The 23,986-nt window shown below is 32.9% G+C and overlaps 1 protein-coding gene across 3 annotated transcripts in view; it reads right to left on the reverse strand.

Annotated features, from left to right (window-relative positions):
- LOC107173361 (uncharacterized) overlaps nt 1–23,509 on the reverse strand; it is a 121,257-nt gene extending 97,748 nt beyond the window's left edge. For 2 of the 3 annotated variants that reach the window (XM_089225701.1, XM_089225700.1), the window contains exon 1: nt 23,121–23,508. The gene's annotated coding sequence lies outside the window, so the exon portion shown is untranslated. Of the gene's footprint in view, nt 1–23,120 lie in introns of all 3 variants that reach the window. The other variant, XM_089225699.1, reaches the window with a different exon arrangement.
- Nucleotides 23,510–23,986: the final 477 nt, after the last annotated feature.

The raw sequence follows: 23,986 nt of genomic DNA on the forward strand, positions 1-23,986 counted from the left end.
TAATATTATTGTTTATTATGAATTTGGTGAACGACTTGAATTGTAAGTGTGCCATTATTCCAACATGACTGAAAATCAATTAGACATGAAACAAACTCGAAGACATTTATATTGTTGCTGACTGAAGCGTGAGTGCATACGATTATTGTATACCTCAAATATGTTTATTGTTTTATACTTAAAAAAAATAATAATAAAACGTGAATATTGAGTAATATAAAGCGAATAATCTGAGAGTTCATAATATGAACTTCATATTATAGATGATTGGGTTAATTGAACTGTGAAACCTTCATTTTTTGAAAACTATATTGATAACAATTTTATACTTTTGTATAGAGCATATTATCAATTCAGAAAAGTGTAATAAAGATTTTCTATCAACTTTTGTGTAAACATTTAAGTAAAATTTTTGGTTTGCTGTTTTTTTTCTCAAAAAATTCACTTACAACACATAAAAACATTACATATTTACTTGCAAGTATAGGTAATAAGTATTTAAAGTGTACCTAATGTCATATGGGTGGGGGGGGGGGGGGTACCTCGCAAAATGTTAGTTCTGCACTACTCCGCGCATTCATCATAGGCTATGATGATGAGCTATGATTCATAGCTCATCCTAATTTTATAAATACTTATACCATCCTAATTAATAAACTATTGGTCGGTTTTATATCGAAGAACTCCGAGAAATATTTTGATTAAGAATATGAGTTTAAAAATGTATGCCTTGCCATTCGAAAAAGTTAAAATTTAAAAAAAATATAAGAATAAAAAATGTATTTCCTTTTTCAAAAACGTTATTTTTAAATGACTTAAAATTTTATCTCTAAAAAAATTAAAATCTTCAAAACGATGCCTGAATAAACTCTTAAATATCGATCATTCTGTATTCTGCGTGTGTTTGTGTGTGCATGAGAGTGGGTGGTTGTGTTTTGTGTATACACACGACTTAAGTCATATATATATATATATATATAGTAGAAATATTTTTTTTTAACGGGGGATGGAGTATAGGTACACTCGAAAATCGTTTGTATCTTGATTATATTTTGGCAAAACGTTTTCAATATATGGCGGCACGTAGTTGGACAGCGTGAGTGCATAAACACGAACATGCAGCTTGCGGCTGCAGCTATATTACTACATTTAATATTATATGTATGAGTGTGTGTAATGTGTATATCATTATTTTGACACGGGTAAAAACGCTCGTGTAGTCGGCTGATAAATAATAATTAAGCGAATAACGATTATAATATATTATATTTTTATAATCGCAACACCGATTTCCAGTGTTTTCTAATATACCTACGTAGATTGAATGAAAAAATAAAAACGCTATAAATTACGATGTACGTATCGATTATTGTTGTTCTTATTATATTATTATTATTGCTACGCCAGTCCGGTTCGTTCGGTTCTCTCTCGTATTACCATGAATCTGATGACAAGAAGTAGCTATATATAAAGTCTTTGGAACGTGAATATTTTATTACACATAATATGTATAGTGCAAAATATACGATTAATTAAATGACTTAAAATATCGTAACGATCTTGTGAATAATTGATCAATAAAATGTGATAAATTATTCATTTTTGATTAATCAACGACACCAGTATAGAAAACAACCATTCCGCGAATGAAATTTATAATTGAATATATGATATTTGATTAAAACAAACTAACAAATCAGGGTATGCTAAATAAATAAAATTATCGATTTTAATTGTATATATAAAAAAAACAAATTTGACGATTTAACGATGGTATAAAATACGAATGACGAATGACGAATAATTATAATTATTATTACAATATGATAAAAATTGTAATTTAATGGTGACGTATAAAAGGTTTATAATACCTAATAATATATGTGTATTATCATTTCTTATAGTCGAGTTTTGAATCCAACCGTTTTTAGATAATTATGTTGTGACATTTTTCCTGATTTATATTCATACCAAGTTTTTGTTACATATTCAAATTTTTTCATTGGATAAATATCAACTGTCGTGTTAAATATAATATGTATTATTTTCTTTAATAACTGTAATCATAATCAAAAACACGTTAGCAACATATTAATGTAAATGTCGGTCAGGACACCTTAAACGATTCGTGCTCGGTTGCATTTAGTTTATGTGTTATTCAATCGTATACCTATGGATAATTATAAGTTAGAAGGTAGATAGTACTATGCACTACTGAAAGTTTATTCAGTCAAACACACATATTATGTTACTAGCGAATGAAAACATTCTTGTGATTTCTAAATACAAATATTTATGCATCTCTAACGTCCATTTATACTTATTGTTATATTAGTAGAATATTTATGCATATATATGTACACTGATTCACATCGTAACAGAATGAATAAACAAATATATATTGTGTATATAGACTTCCGGAAGAAGAAAAAACTTGTAAACAATGTAGTAATTTAAAAAAGTCAAAATTGATAAAAGCATAATAAAGAAACATTAGTATTATATATTAATATTTGAAATAAATTGTGTATAAAATATTCTTTTTAACAGATGAGCAGTTTAAAATTAAATTTTATCAAAAAAAGGGCAAATTATATTCAGCATATTGAATAAGTTGTCCGGGTCACAGTGAACTGTACGCACGGTGCATTTGTTATGATACTTGGATATACAAGTATGTACAGTACTTGTTACCCATACACCTGAGTATATTTAATATATTATATTATCGTATATATGTATATATATACAATTTGTATACGTGTTTTCTAATGTCCAGGGAAGAGCCTCCAATATGCACAACCTGCGGTGTTCAGGTAACCATTAAACACATCCTCACCGATTGCCGAACATATTTTAGTATCCGTACAAGCTTCAACCTGCCCGAATCATCACTTTTAGAAATATTAAACAATAATCCTCAATCCATTACCAACATCATACAATTCATCACAGCCGCCAATCTTCTGACCAAAATTTAGTATAATTTAGATAAAGATATAATTCATGTAATTTTTTTTATATATATTTCTCACTTTAAACCCAATGGCCCATGTTGCCGAGGGTATTATTAATAAAAAAAAAATTTGTATACGTGTCGGCGCGCTTTACGTATTCGAATTCGAATTCGTATTGGTTTAGTCATTTGATAAATTAGATAAATTAGATAATTATATATTGGTAGTGTTATGTTCGTTGCGAATTACATACAATAGGATATAGTAACGATAAGCACCAACAACCCCTTAACACACACCTAACCGCGGTTGTCGCCCCCGTATAAGTAACTGGCACCACGGCGCAACACTTTCCCGGGTTCGTTAAACCCTTCTTAATACTTATATTATATGCATTATAATATTATTATTTGTGCTTATTTTATAGTATTATATATTTGCCACCAGGCACCGATGGCAATAGTAATATAGATTTGATCAAATTTTCACACGCACAATAATAGTTTGTGATGCGATATAAAATGTATTTAAAATAAAAGTTGATATTTTCGTCTGGCCAAAATGGTGTGTGTATGGGGGGGGGGGGGGGAGGAAGGAAAATAAATAATAATATTAACGGACAGAAAAACAAAACTCTCGTCGGGTACACCGTCCAATATATAATACAGTGAAAACTTTAAATACCGGACACTCTCGGTCGCTTAATTTTGTCCGCTATTTGGAAGTGTCCACTATTAAGAGGATAAATACAGTGAGTACACATTTCGCCGTTCCAAAATTCCATCCGTTATATGGAGGTGTCCGTCAAAGGAGGTTTCTCTGTTTAAATATTATTAAAAAACATCCGCATTGTGATTGAGTTGGGGGTACAGGGGGGGTTAGGTAGTCGTTTGTCTGTCAAGAGGGTGGATATTATGTAGTATAGTCACTGATAGATGTAGTAGTAGCATAGTGAATGTATATATATTGTGTTGAGTAAGGGATGTCGCAAGGTTCGACGACCCTCCCCGGCAAAGGGGGTGCCGGCGGCGTCGGCGGCTGAGATCGTGGGCGGTCGGCGCTGTCGCGTCACCTGTGCACACCACCGTGCCAGACGGGCGCGGAAAGACGGTAGCGGCAGCGGTGAAGAAAATAATAATAACTGCGATAAGCCATTGAACTTTTCGATGAGGCGGCGCGGCGGTCGCGCGACCACAACGAGTCGTTGCACAACTAGAGTTTGATATTTTTGTGTATAAATATTGTTATTATTATTATTATTTCTATACAAGCGTTGACGAGGGTGCTTGTGTATAATGTAAGCGGATAGAATATTATGCTGCACCGCCGTGGTAAATAGTATATAGCTCTTTTGACGTGCGGCGGACCATCACAATTATTCATTTTATAATAATAATAATATACATTATTATTGCATACAAAGTTACAGCGACTGACTGCACCCGATTCACCCCGCAGTGAATCCGGCTCGAAAGTATCATAAAGTAATGTATATAATAATAAGAAATAACAATAACAATACCGCGGCGAATGTCACCATCGTGGCAGCATACCACCCCATAAAGCCGATCAGTTCCTTATAAGAAATAACTGCTTTTGAGATTTTTAAAGTGCAGAAAATCAATGATGTAATTATTTTTTTATAGAGTCGTGCGGTACAGGAACACTATAAAATATTATAATATGTTATGTTATCATCCTCATAGAATGATTGGTAACCTTGTATTCAAATGTCAGCATATATAGCAAGTCTATATTACAATAATATACTACGCTGAAAACTAGAATTTTTCGCTCATACCGATCGATAGTTTTTGAAAATCAGTCATAATGTTATAACAGCTGTATAAGTGAACATAATATACATAAAATACTATAGTAATCGTGGGTGCCGGAAAACCATCATGTTTCGTGCGTTGGGCTTTTCTTTTCGTATAAGTATAAGTGTCTCGATTTTTCGGGCATTTTGGAACTGTCCTTTAAATACCTAACAAAAGTAATAATAATAATACGATATCTCTATAGACCTATATCTACCTATGTATATTCGGTGTGAATAATAACAATATTGCAGCCCCTGAATAGTTTTTCATTCAAAAACTCCGGTGGGCGTATAAAATCACCATGTAAGATACTTCGAACCGAAGATTTGAAAAAAACATACACGTCACCTTAGTATTTTACGCATTATGTCGATTGCATATAACACCTATTTCACGTGGCAACGTGTTCTACTCAAAATCAAAATATTTTTAACATCGCGTACCTATAAATGATATACTATTATAGTGAACGCGCATGCGGCGAAATTCGCCGTGTTTTGCTTGTCGAGACACACCAATAATATATTATAGACAAAACTAAAAAAACCGGTGGACGAAAAGAAACCGAAGGAATATATTAATTTTTTTCCTAAAGGTAAAGAAAAAAAACGAATAAAATTGATATTTTCGAAACGGATGACCCCAAAAGAAGGTCGCAGCCTTCGGCCGGATCACTTTCACGTCGACAAGGCCGTTCGGTGTCGGCGGCGGAGCGGTGAGAGGACGATCGTGTGTGTGTGTGTAAGTGTATGTATACACACGTGTACACGTCCGTTGCAGGTGTGTGTGGGTGACGGTCGTGAATATTCGTCAGATTCGGCGGCGGTGGCACACACGTGAATAATTACCATACAGGGTGTCCCCCGCCGCCTCGCGTGCGAAGATTCGTATAATATTATACGTGCCGAAGGCTCGCGAAAAACCGGCAGCTTGTGCGGGTCCGGGTGCGTGTGCGTGTGTGAGGGGGGGGGGGTGAGTAAACGTGTGATGGGTGGGGGAGATCGCCGAGGTCCGCGTCCTTGTCCGTTCAATGTCTATGCCGAAATTATATCTCCACGCGCCCGCGAGACAATTTTTTACTATTCTGTATCAAAGAATAATATAGCCAAATAGGTACCTCTATAATACGTCATGGTGTATACAATATACTCGTATTATAATAATAATAATAATAATAATTATTGTTATTACTATAATTATTAATATCGTTATTGCGATTTTGTTTTATATTCCTTACATAGGTAATATGATTTTTTTTTTTTTGTTTCCAAACTGTGGCAACGACTTGTAACATATTTGTAAACATATTTTGATATTATATGTATGATAGGTCCAACGATAATATTTGTACCCAACTTTACTAACTGTATAAAAAGGTTTTTGTTTTTTTTTGTTCTTTAATCTATATTATTATTATTATATTATATTATATAAGGTTCGTGTAAATAGCTTTGATTTAACGTGCTTCGTCTAGACCGGATGTCGATATGACGCTTTGCGTCTCGCATCTTTTCATATTGCATGTTATCATAGTCTTACCAAAAAACAATTACTTTACTTATAACTATCTAGCATTGAGACTATCAATATTATGCCTATTATGTACCTATTATATTTATATACGTACGTTAATAAAACACAATAATCGCTTCTGTGCCCTGCAGATACAATTAATAACTGACGTTATACATATGTATTATAAAATTATTACTATAATTTCTTTGATTTCACAGTTTCTTCTTTTTAAAATTCTGTTTTAACATTTAAAATGTTATTATACACCCAACGTCCCTTAAAAATGCCAATTAATGTATTGTTTTGCAATATTTCGTTTTTCAGTTGTATTATCGGGCGTTGGACGATTTGTTATTGCTGTATCGGTATTATTACGGTTTAGGAAAACTGCATATTTTGATCAGGATTAGGTGGAATCAGTTGGTTAAGAAATAAGCAGCCACTGCAGCTACGTACACAGAACTTTGAAAATTACGCTATAGGCAATGATCAGGGAATTTCTTTACAAATTTCAGTGCTGGTTGAAGCTGATACATTATTTAGATTTTAGATAGGAAAACGAACTACAGATATATAATATATATAAGCACTTTTGGTTGTTTAATGACAACTACCTGTTGTATACTTCATAACTATCTACGTATATATAGTTGCTTACTTCACATAACAACGGTCCTCCCTAACAATAAAGATGAGTGCTGTGCAGTTGGTTTATATTACTATGAAAGTGCTTACAAAATTTGAAAGCCGTCTAAAAAATATATTTGCGGATTGGCTATGACACGCTTGACGAGGTATACAGAACGCGAATCAGCAACATAGAAAACAAAACGATGACGGGACAAAAGGACAGGAGCCAATTTAAAATTGTTTTTAAAAAAATGTTCATAACTCCAAGGACATAACTCTTCCGAGTAAAAATACGGTTCGATGGTCTGAACGTAGTACCTATATAATGTCCTACATAAAGTATAATAATTTATGGCTTATCTATAAACGTATGATAATATTACTCATCTTCCTCTAAAATTGACGGCATAACATGTAACTAACTGGCATAAATTTTATCTTGTTCATGGCATGTTTGGTATTTCGGATGAACTATAAACAATTATTACTTCCATTTTTTTTTTAATTCATTAACAGACCCGTTATAAATAAACAGTTAAAAAAAATATATATTCGACGGCGCTTTATAGTTGATACGTCATGACGATTTCACCGTTCATGCAGTAAGTTGTTATGCTTGAACATTAAAAATAATATCGAAAAATAACAAAAATTTTTTGGTTCAATCACCACAACATCTGCAGTAAAAAATATATTTATACAATTTATGATCATGCACTGTCGCTATGAACGTACTTAATATTGTTCTGATGATAGTGAGTGATTTATAAATTGTCCTCGGACGACAAACGCATTAAACCACGGTAATAAATCATACATTATACATCGGGTATAATACGTAGTATACCTATTGTAATATATATTAGATAGGTACCAAAATACCATAGGTGAGGTTAAGTTAAGTATAGACACAATGTATTATAGATTATGTGCTATTTTCTACAGAACTGCGCACAGACCTATTACAGGCAGGATTTCAACTTCAATATAGTTTAAATTATATATATACTAAATAATATAACAAAAATAAATAATAATTATAATATCGAACGACCACGAGAATACATTGTTAGGTAGTATAAGTATGTATAGTATGAAAAGTTTTGAGATATTTGATGCATAAACATAGAATTACAAGTTGATTTATTATGTAGGTATTTAAATTAACCTTGTATATAAATAAACACAACTAAATTGTCGGATAAATTAATTTAATTGACACGAATTAAAGTCACTGCGAGTTAAAACCATAATATTATATAAACTTTGAAAAACAAATATGAAATATTGAATCGATTTTCTTGTTTTTTAAATCTTAATATGTTAATAAAAGTACGAATCCTTCATTATTATAATATAGTGCGGCAGTAATGTGCCTAACCTAACTATATAGACTTGTTTTTGCGGAGGCCTTCGTGTGGCAATTGTCCGGAAAATTCCAAAAACGACCGAAATATTACTACGTTATTATGTTAATTAAGTCATTATAAGCTTAGATTCAAATATACGATTCGATAGAATTGGTGCTGGCGAGCGTCCTCGTCTTCGTGGATGCCGTGTCCCCAGCCGTGGTTCAGCCCGATTGAACGTCTCGTCCAAGACCCACATTTTTCATCTTTCGGGCTGCGCCGACGAGTACTCGATCAACCGTTTGACGATTATAATCGATGAAATTATTATTATATATATATATGAACATTGTGTACACACAGACGTATCTTTCACGTTGTTCGACCGTCAATTACGGTATATGTAGTTATAGGTACCTAAATAATGTAGTAGGTTAGTGATGTTTACTGTATTCCAACGCTGCGGTGGTTGGAGATGCCATGCCATAGAGGCCACGCCAACGAAACCGACCGCGAAGACGAAAAACTATAAATGCATAAAAAATTAATAAAAACGAAAGCGATCGTTGCAATTGTACATTTGTTTGAAAAAAAATTTAAAAAAAAAAACGAAGAAGCGAATTTTCCATCAGCCGCACTGCAGTTGTGAGCGTGAGTGCAGGTAAAAGGAAAGGTGTATATAATGTTATGTACATAGTATACATATGCGTTTATATCTGAGACTCTTGTACCGAACCGAAAACAAAATCGTGTCGAAGGTGAAAGTACCTATACGTATACGCACCGGACAACTGTTTTTCGATTATATTTTCGCGTTTCTCTTTTTTTTACCGTTTTTATTATTATTATTATTTATATTCTTATATTCGGCCGCGAACGCGCGCGCGGTTTACCGCCGAACCGGTGCGTTGATATAATAATGTCCGATGATAATATTATGACGTTTTTAAAAAAAAAAAAATAATAGGTAATAATAATTTTCCTTACAACATATTATGCAAATAGGGTATCTACCTAGTACAAGAGATTTTCGCGATAAATTGTAATAATAATATGTTACGTATATTATATAGTCCATAGACAACACATGTGATATAATGACGTGGGATAGGACTTGACTGGTTCGTATAGTGATGTAGTATAGACATATAATAATAATTTGTACTAATGACGTATTTATGTGTTTTGCCTCCGTCACATAATATATTTCATTAAGTTATATACCTGTTTCACGTTACCGACTTACTACCCCCGACCACGTATATGTTATAAACCAACCGGATGAAGGGACGTGCGCGGTTTCCGTTGGATGTGAGCTGTGCGACGTGAACTGTGGCGGCGGTATGCAAGGGGTGGTAGACAGTATCGTCGCGAAGATATCAGCTCGTATCTAGGTCACCTAATTCGCGACCATTATACTATATTATCCGGACATCTTCTTCGCGAATACGACTTATACATAATCATATATATAATATATAGGTACGCTTTACGCACGTACGTGTTTTTCGGAGCATGCGAATCGGGTCAAGTCGATATAGAATACAGTACCGTGCCCGCGATGTATAGTCTCTGCGAACTGCATCCTCACACACAAACACATAGGGTTTTTATTACACGTTTGCGAGGGCTTACACTCGTGTAATATTGTATAAATGTATAGTTACGTACGATAAATTCACCATGTATATATATATTACAATATATAGGTATAATAAACACGTACGTCCGGTGGAGACGACAAAAAAGTATAATATATTGTTCTATGTGTGTGTGTTAAATAACGACCCTGTACAGACACCCCATCCCTCCGACCGTCGTGATGATAATAATAATAGTACCAAATACACACTTGTATAAATCTATTATAATCTTTATATATAAACTCGTACATTACAACTGCACGAGTAATTTTCTCTATATGTATAGTACAAAACGGGCTACGTACATAATATACGGGCTACAGAATATTAACGCTATATACATAATAATGCATACACACATATACGTATATATGCAATATTACACACACATACGCGTCATCGTCCGGCAGATATGTTGCGTGTACATAATAATAATAATAATATAGCCTCAAAATTCAAGGTGTATGTGAAGGTGACGCGCGTCGAACAGACGCCACCGCCGCCATGAACGCGCCGAAGGTTGTCGTCGTCCGAACAATGTCATTAGCATTAGATGGTAATTCGATTAGAGAAGCGTTGTTTTATTTCACACGACGTGTATATACGTATGTAGTATTTAAAGCACACGAAATTTTTTTCTCTAAAATAAATAAAGCCCCGAGGCCTCTTTGAGATTCCAACTGTAACTCACAAATTTGACGTATGCAACAAGTCAATATAATCCACCCAGTCTGGTTATCCTTATCCTGGAATCCAACTTTGAGGTTCCATGGCTCCATACATTCTTGCAAACCATTCAATACGAAAACCTTGCAAGCTTTTCGATGTGAGTGTATCTGTCAGATAACCTCTGCCTCTTGGTATGAAGTGATTAATAGAAACCTCCATCCGGACCTAATAGACTACCTTGACTCACCAAACTGGCCAAATATCATTATTGGTCAAGTTTTATTCAAATCTAAACACAAACGCCAATCCGGCAATCAAAAACCACTACCTGGTTGGCTGGAAATACGCTGGACTTGCTTTACCGTTCGAGTTCTGTTTCAATTTGTCACCGCCAATACATCATAGTCATCTCGTTTTCGTACTTTTATGTGGAATGTAAATAATTTAATTTCTGGTCATAAATCGATGATATTATAATCGAAAGATTACGAGGTATCATCGTCCGCCTACGATTGCAGTGTATTTTACAATCCGCGTTATCACAAAAACGGTGGTTTTATGTATTATATATAATACGCTCGACGCGTTATTATGTGGTTTGTGCGTGCGTCATACGCATATTTCACGCCTTCGCCATGTTTAATTATGTTAATAATATTGTAATACATTATACTGGTGTCAGTGCAAGTATATAACATACGCCCACGCACGCATCCCCCAGCGTGGTCGTGTATCCATAGGTATAATCGCTGTACCAAAATTTTTACGCTCGAAATGCACAGTAATTATTATTTTCTTAAAACGCAAAACCGTTAACGCTGTGCATGTACGATACACGTGTACCTGTTGCTGATGTATTATTGTTTCGATGTGGGTGTCGTGCGGGTTGAAAGCTAACTACGCGTTTTATAGGGTGTTCAACGGCCTCCAGTCATTCGTATATATCATAAAGCTGCAGTGACTGTCGTTACATATTATGGACAGATAATGACGAAATCCTATATGCGCGATTGAAATGCGTCTCACACTCTCGCCAATAAAATATACCATCTATACGTGGACGGGGGAGGACAGAGAGGAACTACAAATACAATTTCGGAGCAGAGGGGGTTGAACCCGGAAAACCGCAGCTCTGTGTAGAGCGATGAAAGAATAAAAAGTGTATAATGTTATATTGTATTATTCAAGTGAAAACAATTTTCGAGGCGTGTGTATGGTTCAAAAGTCATTACCCTAAAGAAATCGTATACAGCTGTAATATACACCATAATAATAATAATGTAGGCGGTCAGTAGTGTTGGTACGTATAATAATTTTGTAGCATAAAAATTACGATTTTCCAGGGTTCGGCATTGTTGTAACAAGTAAAACATCGATCGATTTCAGCGGGTTGAATTAAGATTTTCCGTTCGGTCGCCAAATAAACTTAATAAGGCGCCTTTAAACATACGTAGCGTACCTATATTCTCTAAAATATCATATTCGAGGGCCACCTCCGGGTGATTCATTAAACGTAATACAATCAACAACTAAAACTAACAACGTTTTTTTTTAATTCTTTTAATCCCTTATTTCTAAGCAGAATATTTTAGAGTACCTAACGAATAACAATTTAATTTTGGATGAGTAGTTCAAGTATATTATTATATATATAAGCGTGTATCGCCTAATTCTTGATCTCTTGATGACTAAATTTATCATATTAATAGGAGTACAAATTAAGTTTAAAAAAAACACATAATATTTGAATGTATACGCAAATTGGATTCGTTCAATGTGAAAGCGCAAGTCTTCGTCTTTGCTGTTTGGTTACGGTCGAGATTTAATTGCATTTCGTACACTTTCGTTTTCACTCTCGTCTGCGTGTTTTTCATCTTCTCTGTGATATATATATATATATATACGTATACACGTATATTCTATATCTACCTGGCAACGGAAATCGCTATAATAATATAATGTTAACGGTTTTGTTTTTATTTTTGCTTTTTATTGTTTTGAGAAAAAACAGCTTTAATTGATATTAATTATACACTCTGCACAATCGTGGTTGAAGTCGTTGATAACATATTATATTATACATATTTTTATTCGTATTACGCGATAAAAGCACATAACAGTATTAATATTTTAACATTACGGTAGGTACTACACATGATAATAATATGCGTTATGCACCAGTACAGCGATATACTGCCTTAATGATACATTTTTCCAGTGCAACGCAGTCTGCAATTTGCGAGCGGTTTAAAGTTATCGTGATGTGCACGCACGTGAATTTACAGTTAAGAATTTAAACCGTTTAAACTTTTATGGAATCGAAATATATATCAAACGTACCACGGGACTGAAGATGTACCATGTACAGTGACCTTGACTCTCGTTTATGAGCTCTCGTCTTCCACACAACGTCGGACACATTAATTTAATATATATTTTATTATCGGTTCATCGCCGTTTAATAAGCAGCACGCTGGGGCGGATGTGTGGTATATTAACCTATGGTAGTTGAAAGTTCGGCGTAGAACTCGAAGTTTAAAAAGGAGACTTGGGATTTATTTTTTATTTTGACACCACCAAAATATGCTGTTGGAGTATTGACCGTACTACATAATAATTGTAAGTTTAATCTCACTGTTATACATGACAGTGTGCCACCGGCAAAGAATATAATGATAACGATATGGCCGGTGTTGTTATGACAAATACCACATGCCACTCGACGCCCACCGCATCTAAATATTATTCATTTTTATATTTGTCAAAATTATTTCGTAACAGGCAAAGCGTTTTACCTATCTCATTTTCGATAAGACGAAACGATTCTGAGATAGAATATCTCGAAAAAGAGTCGTTCTTCATTTTTCGTAAAAAAAAAAGGCGAACGGCCGACCGTACTAATAAACACACTATATTTGCGTTATAAAAAAGTTTATTACATATCGATATTGTATCACGCAATTTGATAAATAAATAATAATAATATACATATTATGATATCGTCGTAAACTGCGGTCGATGAGTATAATAATATATTATTAAAACAACAGCCGAAAATAGATATTATATACATTACATCTTCGCTCTTATTATTTGTACCACATTTACAGGGTGAATAAAAATGAAAGCGTGCTGAACTAATTTGTTTTCATGTAATATAATGAAATTATTCATAACTAAACATTTGTTCAAATTTTTATTTTTCAATTTCTAACTATACTTAAAAACAATATTTCCAAATTCTTGAGATATTTGTTTGAGGAGTCTTCTGAGCCTATTTAAACTTCTGCTTCTTAAATTAGAATCACAATTTTTACTGTAAATTATTTAATGAATTATGTTTTGTAACTGTTGCCTGTTGGTGTATCTAATTCGAAACGAGTAATTTATTATTAATTAAAATGATTTTCCAAGTTTTTGAATGCAATGATATATTTCTAGATTTTCCAGAATATTTACGAATATATTGATAAACTATACATTATAACGTGATTCGCAGCTGAACGCAAGATACGGATTTTTATTTTTCAATATCATATGTTTTCATAATCAAAACTCTTATACATTTGCTGTTGTTTGACGATAAATTTTCTAGTTTTATTTTAGAAATCCGTTTCAATAAATTTCAATATGAAATCAGACGTTGGTTAACTGATGATAAAACCATCGGAACCAAACGAAAACCGCTCAATAAACGCTGTCAACCATATCGTCGCGGTGGCTTTCTCGACTGGTACAATATATTCCACAAAATAATTAAAATACATTTCTTGCAACAATGTCAATGTGAAAATAATAATAATAATAATAATAATAATATATAATATTATAATTGTGCACTAAATGTTTTCGTAAACTTCTCATACTGTAATCAAGAATACCAGCATTTACCTATGTACCTATATAAGGTATTCAATTACTATAATCCGATGTCAAGAATATACTATATTTCTCAATTGCAAACGCCTCGACGGTGGCTGGGAAAAGGGAAAAAATATTTATTTACTCTCGTGTGAATGTCGAGCTTTTTATTTTCGAACGCAACACACGACCGTACTGCAGGTAGGTACTATATGACATAATATAATATCATATTTTTGTCTGGTGTGCTGCTGCAGAAGCAGTATATTAATTAGAGTTATACAGGGTGTCCCGCCAGAATTTACTGATTGCGATGTTTTCCTAAATAATGGAAATATCAAAATTCTTTTTTTGTAATAAGACTCACAGGGCTAAGAACTACAATTTTATTATTTCATATTTTAATGTTTTGGTAAAAAAGTTAAAAATATATTTTGTTATTTAATTATTTTCAAAAAATTCACTATATCCATTTTGTACAGTTTATTTTTCTGAAAACAATGACGTTTCAAAATGTTATTTTCATTAATTTTCTGGTTTTTAATCTTGAGAAAAATGACTAATAATTCAACGCCGGGGTGTTATCAAACATGTGACCCACCGCGCCGCGTGCGTGCTCATATGGCCGGCCGAACGCTTTCAATGCACCTATAATTATAATCATATTTTATTTCTTCAAAACCAGAAAAAATATTACAAATCAGGAAATTAATAAAAATAAAATTTTGAAATTTCAATATTTTCAGAAAAATAAACCCTAAAATATGGCTATAGTCAATTTTTTTGGAAATAATTAAACAAAAAAGTATATTTTTAAAATTTTTTACCAAAACATTAGTTCTTATCTCAGTGATTCTTATTATAAAACGAGAATTTTGATATCTCCATTATTTCGTGAGATATTACAATGGGTAAGTCCTCGAGGGACACACTGTATAATATAGTATATTATAATATAGTAATAACCGTAGGTTGTTAGTCGTTGTGAGGTGACATTCGGGTTTATTTTATGGTTTTATTTCGTTACCTAAATATACACATATATATATATGATACAGTAATATAATATATATATATATATATTATTATTATCAACCGTAATTTATTTGTTTAATGTGCACGTGAGTTATAAATCTTTGTACTCACTATTGTCTATTTTACTATAATATATTGTATAATATATGTATATGCTATTTACACGCTGTATTATTGTATTAATAATGGTAAAACTCGTATAGTAACAATTGACTATAGATAGTTAACATAAATAAATTGTATTTAGAAAATTAAAAAAGATTAATATTTACAGTAAATAATAATAGATATACCTAAATATCAAAGGGGTCGATTAGGTTTTGATTCTTTGCGTAATTTCTGCGCCGGAGTACTATTCAATTGATGTGCACTGCTGCTATGTACCACATGTGCGATTTAAGATCTATTTTAATAAAATACACAATTTCCACCAGCCAATCCTCTGTTAATAACTTTGATGCGATATAGATAACCGCAAATTTTTTTTAACGATGTCATGAAACCCATTTTACTGTGAATGCGTCTAATTTTTTAAATTTAAATATGTACATAGCAAGGTGTATTGCCATAGCCCGATAGCCCTCGTCTAGCTGTGTCATATTTTGAAATTTAAATTTTGAAGTAACCGATGAATATTTTAAAATGTATTAATAGTTCAATTTCTCCAACTATAATAATACAAATATTTTTTCAAAGTCGAAAAATTGACGTAGAAGATTAGTGTAACTAGTCAATTAAATAAACCGAACACGTGGTATATTAAATTAGTACAAACACTACATACTGTAAAATGTAGACGACACGTAACGGGGGTGGGGGGGGGATATCTCTAGCTAAATTAATCAAAAAACAGTGTTTTTTTCGGTGGTGAACGAAACGTTCAGTTTTCTCATCAAAAAAGAAAGAACGGTGACGAGTATAAGAAGATGACGAAGAAAAATCGCACAATAGACGGGCAAATGTACGGTTGTGTATAGTGGCGACTATATATTATTATATACCTACTTATTTATATATGAAATACATAAACGACGTTCCCGATGGTTCTGTGTAGCGGTGAGCCAACTTTCACTCTACAACGCCATCTCGTCAAATCGGCATTTTTAACGGTGTTATTAGCGTTTTCGCTTTCACGTCTTTCGAGAGAATTAAATAACACGCGCGCGATCGCGAGTCCGCGACGGAGACCGATCCATCGGCAGCTACATATAGCGGTCCGACTCTTTCTCCTCGCCACGCGTTTGCTCACCCGCCCGTTCACCGTTATAGATTGCCGTGTAGATTATATAAAAAGAAACGCGTTTACACGGCTGCGAGTGAACAACAGGTGTTGTAAATGGCGGTAGGTATAGGTACGTACGAAGAAAAGCGACGAGACGTAAACGGCGTGTGAAAAATCGGTAAATCGGTAAAACGGTAAAAAAACTAACGAAAAACGAGAGTTCAGATTGCATTGTGTAGGGTATAATATATGTGTATGTTGTTATACATATTTATTTATACGTGTATAAATTGAGCCATTACACCTACGCGTATATGTAATAATTATTTATAAATTTACAATATTTATTATTATTTTGAATTCATTGCTGATTATTTTGTACATTACGATAGAATCTCATGTCTAGTTAATTACTCTGTATACACTATTTGACTCGACGTGTCGTCAACACTTTTGAATCAAAATCCTTATTATATATTAGATCAGCTGTTTTTTACTGATCGCATGCGGGGTGATTATTAATATTGATGAGTAAATGTGTTGTATATATGCATTATATGTAGGTAGGGACAAAACCCAAACAATTATATTATAAATAATGTTATTGGTGTAACCAATTCTTCAGAATAATATTTGATCTATATAATATTTACAGATATTGAGTAAATCCCACTGATACAAGTATGCAACGCTACATCCTCAAAAAAATTACACCCCAAAAGTGTTCAGGCTGTCTGAGTTATCGCGAGGATTGGGAAAACAACGCAAGTGCATTGAAATCCTATCGCTCTGATATTATGACTTGGTTTATGACTCGAGAATTAACGGAATGGATGGTGCAACGATAATATTGACAATGTTGAGGTACACCGTCAACTATCTATATACATTGTTATAATAATATGCTGCATGAGACGCATTGGTACTTAAAATTCGTACCGTTATTTTTAACACCTGCAGGAATGAATGCGATTTTTCATCGATTCATTGACACCTATCGATACGTATATCGATTGGGATATACGAGTATCTATAACATGTATTTGGAGGACATTACGTGGTTTTATGACATCTCTGTGCCCGTGATGTCGATTAGATATATGAGCAGTATAACGCTGCAGTAGTATAACATTTTTTAATCGCCAAGAGTATATTTTTTTCGGCACATGTTCGATAAAATCGTTTTACAGTGTTTGCGGCATGTTGAAATAATACAATGAAAAAGAAATTATACATTTTTAATGGCGACTCAAACTTTTGATTAGAAAAATTATCGCTGTATTCAGAACACTTCAATGTATACTGTTAAATAGATACTTTCAATTGTTTATGATAATAGTTCAAAAAACATGAAATAAGCTAAAGTTTACTGTGTGTATAAGGTATAACTACAAGTAAATATATTATCATAATAATAATGATTTTAGAGTGGTTGCCAAACAGGTATCCAGTTAATATGTTTTGCACTACAATGCTATGATTACCTAACCATGATTTTAATAATTTAATTACAACTACAATTTTATATGGTATTTTACAAATCATAGGTATCAATAAATGTATTTTATATTTGATTTATTATGATAACAAAAATGAAGGTTTAATATTGTATAAATTACGATAGTAAACCATCATTACGAACATAGATCGTAAGTATCTATATATACAACTTCAATCAAAGCAAATTATTTATTTTATTACATTATTACATTATTTTACATTTATTGATATGACAATCTATGTTTATATGAGTAAATGAGTATCTAATATTGGCATGTGCAGTTTTGGGTGTATATAATGTCAACAAAAGAGTGAATTTTCAATATTGTATATATTTTTTCATATCTGCAAGTTAACTTTTGCGATAGTTAAAGACGATATAGTATTACAAATGTTTCAAAATAATAAATAATGAGGGAAATCGCGTGTGCTTAACGTTTAGACGAGTTCGTGTCTTCGCAAATGTATATGATATAAAAGGTAGGCGGATAAGTCATTCGTGATACTTTCACGCGCACGACATAATATTTATTTAAAGAAGAAGCGACAATTGATCTCGATTTATAGAACATTAGAACATATAAGTTTATTACTCGTAAAACAAAGTAGAGTAAAAACATTAAACTTGAACATTCTGGTTATAAATTGTTAGGATAAATTGTTTAAAGACTGCAGTATTTATGAAATCGCTTTGGTTCAAATTTTATTTTTTATTTAAATAAATAAGCTTCGGCGTCTAAGGCCATTGGCATACAAGGAGTTTTAAGTTAACAATTTTTAAAGATGTAGTATTTACATACTATATAAATAAAAACAGATTATAAACTATTTGTAAGATTGGTTTTAATTAAAAATGTGACTTATGATATCTGGATGGAGAGTTTCCGATACGATAATTGATACCCCAACTTCTCGTTTGTCCGTTTCATAGAAACGGCATCCGGATACAATGTGTTTGATAGGAGTGTACCGACTAAAATTTTGTAAAACACGCTGGAGTGTATAATATTATTAAGTAGTATGAATGAACGCTGATCGGTTTTGAATTAGTGATTGAAGTTGTATGATTTACAATAAAACTTGAAGACTTTTGCACCATGCACAAATACGACTAAAAAAAATTCACGTAACTGGATTATTACTCCAGTATAACTTTTAAAACTTTTATATAATGACTTTAGTCTATATAAATAATTTTTATTTCGATAATAATAATGATGGGGTATTTGTTTTTATTGTATTTCATACTATACACGAGTTACACAATACATGCTAATTAATTAATATTGTTTACATTAACAAACTTCAGCAATCAATTGAATTTACCAGATTGTAATTATTAAACGTACAGAAATCGAATCCTCTAGTCAGATTTTACGGTTGAGCTACCCAACACCAAATACTGTACCGTGTCATATATATTTATATGGAACAAAATATTACACCTATATAAGGATTGATTTATTTATTAACGAAAAGTTCACGTCATATTTCTGTGAAAACTGTCACGTCATGGTGTTCAATATCGGTTTTCATGGAAATTCAAGAGAGAGACAAAACAGAAATAGAAACTATTATATATAAATATAAGAGAATTAAAACAAAAATAGGTCAATTTAAAAAATGATTTTACCATCTTAAAGATAGTGTATCGTACTTTTGTAGAGAATTATATATTTATTTACTAAAGTCTCTGAACAAAATAATTTTATGCTTTTATCAAACGATGTCTTGCATACTGTTTGCCCACCAAAGTTAACCAATTATGTATTTGTATTGCATACCCTATAATTCTATAACAATCGACTCCATTAAACTTTTTCTGCGGTAAAATTAACTAGGTACATATTATACACCTGTGAGTTGTCTATATCTAATTTAAGGACAACAAATGAAAAACCTCGCACCGTACTTATTTCTTGGTTTTTTACATTCCACTTTTATCACCTTGATAGTTTCATAGTCTCTAGGCCACAGTTTTTCAGTTCGTGAGTGAACTACCAAGCACCGTAAATGGTTCCGAAATTTCATTAAGTTTCCAATATACGTCATCGAAGGTAGGTTACCAATAGGACCGTGTTATTAAAATAATAATATGACGTTTGAATTTCGACGATGAAATTGGTTTAAATGTCTTTTGGTGTAGCGTTCGTCTGACGTTTAGCACTATGCATTTTCTGGTATGCTTGTATTTTTCAAACGGTTTATTTTAATATTTTTAATCATCTTAAAAAGTGATAAGAAACGACAACTGTTTGAGAAAACGAGTTAAAGAAGCCGTCCTGAATACAACTGAAGATAAACAACTATAAACCACTATAGCATCACTTTTTGTGTTTCCACCACATAAATAATATCGTTGCCTGAAATGCATATAAAAATATGTCATGCTGTATTCTGTTATCATGTAGTGGATATATGAAGTAATCATAATATAGTACTGTATTATAGATATTTAAGAAGCGATGACGGTTACAACATAAGTGGAAACGAAATCGTTTTTATTGTCAATTGCAATTTGTATAGTATTTCATCTATTTCACATAAGATGGACATTATCATTTTGTAATGACTCGGAGGTCAAGTTGAATAAAATTTGCGAAAGCTGTGAGGTCATGGTGTCTGACGTGGTAGGTACATACAATAAAGGTTCATAGCATTATCTATTAAGCATCGAACCACTGCTAGATTGCGTTTTTATTGATAAACTTGATTTTATTTCGAAAAAAAGTTCTGATTTAACAATAAAAGATTTTACGGACTCGATTTCTCGTCTCACTTTGAAGTACATTAAAATAGATTAGATTATAGGTACGACTAAAACCCAAATCATTGAGTGTGTATTTTCATCTAGCCGTTTTCGTTCGTGACATCGTTAAATTAGCTAATCAGAGAAAAATAATGTACATCACACATAATTCGATACAGAGCAAGGTCTCATATCCGTCAAGGCTGACGGAATGAGAATATCGAAAAAAGGCTCTACACAGTGAAATTATTATAGGCATTTTGTTTTCAAAACATAATATTGGCGGAAAAAACTGCAAACGTTCGTATTTTGCACCTCCCCCTCAAAAAAGAAATGTTTAAAATTTTAAAAACCGTATATATCATAAGTGTGTCATGCGTCTTCGGAACACGCTCAAGGCTCAATATAGACGAACGATTGAACATTGCGAATCCATATTATTGTCACGTTCTGTGAAAATCAAATTGTTTTCACAAATATTGACAAAGATAGAATGATAACAAAATGCGCGGGATATAGAAAACTGTATCTATCGGTCTACATTGCGCGAAAACATCGATAATGCATTGTTACGACCTTGACACTAAAAACCAAACCCACGTTGGTCAAACACTGCCGTTTTCGAGTTCTTAACGAATCCTTATGGAGATAATAATATACTTTAAATATTATTTTACACTATACTATTATAACAACATAAACATTTGTGTTTAATTGTAATAGTAATTATTACCAATGCATGGTTTGTGTGAATATATATATATATGTGTGTGTGTACTGTGTATAATATAATTGGTATAGTATGTATCGCGTCGTATTGTTTTTATATTTTTTTTCTGTTAACACTCTCGAGCCCATATAATAAGAGATAGACTATCTATCAATGATTAAAATGTAAAAATTGTATACCGATGGTGGCAATCAAGGTAATGTTCAAGGTAGAACTCGAGTTATCATCAAGGCGACCATTCCTTCCGCGTTGTTAAACCTTGTGAAACTCGCTTGGAGGTGGAGCAGTGGAATAGGTACGCGGTGCTTTTTTTATGTACTCGAATAATATACATAGGTACCTACACACACGTCCAAGTGCGTGACTCAAATATCCACTCTTCGAGTATATGAGTATTGAGTATATATCAATTCGGTTAATATTGTGCACTGAAAACTAGTTGTTGTTTACATCGATGACGTCACGGATCCTTTTTCTATCATCTAAATCTCATGGAGCACACGAATAACCCCCAAGGACATGGATATTTTGGAGACCACCTTGGGGTGCGAATTCGCTCATGAGTGTAGAGTTGCTGCTAACAGTGTATTTGTCTCACACACACTTATGTGCGTCTTAAGGTCTCGGACGGTGGGAAGTTCAAGGCACCATCAGCATGAAGGCGAGCCGCGATTGAAATACTTGATATATAACATATAAGACTACCGTTTTGTGAGGGAAAATTATTATATAAGAATAATGGTTTACCGTGTTCAAGGACGAACGCCGCCAAGTAATTTGTTTTTATTTTGTTTTTTAGCTATGAGCAAAAAACAACAAACTTTGAACTTTGAACTTAAAAAAAAAAACAATTAAAATAAGAAATATTAATTTAACTACTCCCGAGTACGACCGAGTCCATTCACGTACTGTTCTTATCATAAACGCGTGCGCGTTACTGCGCGAGGGAAACGCGCCGTTGTCGTTATCAAACAGCTTAATTAATATTTGCACTAATGACTCGAACGTATTCATAAAACCAACTTAACGGTATTATATTCATGTGACCGACAGACACATATACACATACACACAAATGCATACACTTACACTATAATTATCTACATTTTCAAAGGTTATTGACTCGTCGGATTTTACCGAGCCAAGACACGACAACGGGGTATTAAAAGCGTATTACTACGTTTTTCGAGATTTTTACCCCTCGGTAATACTAATATTATCGGTTCGAATGGTCAGAATTTCGTCCTCGTAAACATTTCGTTTAATTTTATATAATCATGGTTTAAAGAAAACTATAGAATTAATTAACTATCATAACTATCGTAACTATAGACATTATATTCCTTTCGGCTTTTAAAATATAATACTCACTCTCTACTGGAGCTAAGACCTACGGCGAACATTCAATGTACAATAATGCGAATAATCGAAACTTACTCAGATAAATAGATCCGGTCAATGTACGAAGAATCAGAGATTGTTGTATCCAAACGGCAGGGTCGTAAGGCGCGCACAATTTTAAAAGACAATATTATAAATTTATAGGTAAAAATACAGAACAGCACTGCGGCAAAGTCCAAAAGCACAAAAAAACGCACGTAATAATAAAAAATAAATTAAAAATTAAAAACACTATGGTAAAATGTATAAGAATAATAATATTATGATATTAAATTATTTAAATTTATTATAAAGAGTATATTAAGCAAAAATTAAAATTACAATAATAATCATATAATAATAATTAAACGGTTAAACAATATTTCGTCGGAACCGTTCGAGTACGTGATAAGCGAACGAGTGGTAAGTCGTAGTCGGACACGGTGCGCACACGGAGCGTTAACTGTGATATGAAAACGCGGTCGTACGGTGGCACGGCGACGGCGGTGTACGTCGTGAGCGACGGGGGAATCGACTGGTCGAGAGGGGCCGACGAAGGCCGGCAACGGACGAACGGCACTACCTTCTATTTATTTATTTTTTTTTACTTTTCCGTTTCTCTCTACTCCTCCGCACGGTGTCGTTCATCTAATTCATTATTATTATTATTATTATTATTATTATTATCATCATCAATATTTTATTTTCGTCGTATACTGTTGTGCTTTTTCAATAACTGACAAAAAAAATGCTCACGCTTATCCTCGACGAGAGCAGAATACACATTTTTCTCTCTACTCGTTTTTTATTTATACCATCCTGGCTAAGGACTACCTACGTTTTTAACTATCTTTCTCGTCGATACCAAAACAATCCACGTCGGAGAAAAGCAACCACCTCGCTTAATATAATTGTTTTGATTT

This window comes from Diuraphis noxia, unplaced genomic scaffold, assembly GCF_037042655.1.
Source record: "Diuraphis noxia isolate RWA-SAM2 unplaced genomic scaffold, SU_Dnox_SAM2 contig0004, whole genome shotgun sequence".
NCBI classification, from domain to species: Eukaryota; Metazoa; Arthropoda; class Insecta; order Hemiptera; family Aphididae; genus Diuraphis; species Diuraphis noxia.